General features: G+C 38.9%; 1 long non-coding RNA gene across 1 annotated transcript; it reads right to left on the reverse strand.

Annotated features, from left to right (window-relative positions):
• Positions 1-366: 366 nt before the first annotated feature.
• Positions 367-1,429, reverse strand: LOC119628893 (uncharacterized). Its single transcript, XR_005245021.2, has 2 exons — positions 1,124-1,429; positions 367-599 (listed from the first exon to the last, which is right to left on the reverse strand). It is a non-coding gene; the product is annotated as an uncharacterized LOC119628893 (long non-coding RNA).
• Positions 1,430-2,018: the final 589 nt, after the last annotated feature.

Raw genomic sequence — 2,018 nt, forward strand, 5'->3', positions numbered from 1 at the left:
AACATTAACACGTTCACTGCGGCAAGTAAAATCTTAAACCTTTGTCTGGTGCGGCGGCGGGCCAAATTGTGCCCCCAATGATTTTTCCGCCAGTGCGTGGTAGGTCTTTTTCGACACGTCAGCACAAGGTTAGATTAAATTGCTATAACTTTGCGAAAACATGATGTAGGTGAACAGTTTTTGGACTGTTGGAAAAACCTTGAACCCAACTTCTTTAGATTTGATTCGCCCCGGGATCTGCCCAACAGAAAATGAGAAATAAACCAGGGAAAGTGGCGGGTCGATATCGACCAGAACCGCACTAGAAAGTATTTTTAGTAGTGATGGGAAAGACAAAAATAAGGGGATATCGAAAATAAAACAGAATTAAAGTAAAGAAATAAAAATTGTTTATTTAATTATTTATTAATGGCTGTCTTTAAAACATTTCGCACAAAGATTTTGCTTGCACATTCTGCAGTATGTTTTAAATTTTTTTACTTTCCTTTTCACCTCGGAACTCTTCATGGTTTCCCGCAGTTTTTCATAGCACCCTACACAATTTCGCCGTTTACCGCTCATCTCAAGGATATGATCGGCCGTAGGTGTTACTTGATTTCCTGAAATGATTTTTTAAATTCTGTGATACATTTACCTTATGAATTTGACTACAGGGCTCTCTGTGTATTAAATAGATTCCCAAATAAAATGAAAAAGTTAACATAGGTCTTGAAATAGTCAAATCTCATCACCATGCGTTGTCAAAGTGCACACTTTGATGGGTAAAATTAAACACAACATGCTACAAGATAAGGTGATACAACTTTGTTTTCTGCAATTTTCAGACCACTCTATTTGTTAAGCTTGTGAAAACAAAATATGTACATATAATACAGGGCCTTATATAGTAGACTTGAAGCGTTATTTTCATGTTAAATGCAGCCTTCTGACCCGAAACAACAACTCATGTGTTATTGAGTAAGTAAACAGAGTGTCATAACATACCTTAATACAAGGAGTAGTGCAATAAACGCTATACATTGCTCGCAGAAAAATAAACGGAGTCAAACCAAAACTCATGCTCGAAGACCATGCACAGCCACCTAAGAACTCGTAATGTGTAAAAAATAATGACAATAGTTACCTGTTGCAGAGGTAGAACGTCGTCAACTCGAAACAGAAGGAATCACCTTCAACATAAAAAGGAATAAAAAAAACGTGACGTACGTCAGTTCCGATAGCTTACCCAACACTAATTGGCGAGGCGGGCGCTCTGTGCGGTACCGGGCCGCCAACAGCCTGTTGGGACGGCGGGCCACAATAGGCCTCCTCCCGCACCGAGTTGATATTTTTTACCGTCAGTGCGTGATAGGCCGATAAAGGCCTGCCGTGATGTTTTTATAGGGAACACCTATACTTTTGACCACAATCTCAAATATATATTTGTCTTTGTCGTACCTTTACAAACACCTGAGATAATCGTTCCGCACCAGCGAGAGGGACATAGTTTTTTTCGTCCGCACCAGGTGAAATTCCGCGGCAGGCTGATTTGGGCCTGTTCCGCAGTGAACGTGTTAATAAAAAAATCGTATGACATAACCATGCTTGCATCCAACATCTTATCAATAGCTTTACCACTCTACGCAATGTAACACGAACAGCTTACTTGTGAGGTCAAAGATCTCATACGATATTCGAAATATTCATAATAGCTATCTAATTTACTTATATCGTCTTATATGGAAGTTATTTAGTTTAGTATTTTCAAGAGTAACCTACGATCTCAATTCTGAATTATTCCACAGATATTCATAAAGTCCAATACAATTGCTCATGAGATTTATTTTTGCTGGGCTTGCTTTAGACGTACTGCAAAACTATTGTATTCGACTTTTATTACTTTTCAATCTAACTTCACAGGAGTAAATCGAACTGTCCGGAGCCTTCTATTAACTTAAACTCAGGATACCATACAGTTAAATTATTAAATTGTTCTATGTCGCATCATCTCGGTCTAGCTCGGACCGCGACATGGGGTG

This window comes from Bombyx mori, chromosome 1 (genome assembly GCF_030269925.1).
Source record: "Bombyx mori chromosome 1, ASM3026992v2".
In the NCBI taxonomy this organism is placed as follows: domain Eukaryota; kingdom Metazoa; phylum Arthropoda; class Insecta; order Lepidoptera; family Bombycidae; genus Bombyx; species Bombyx mori.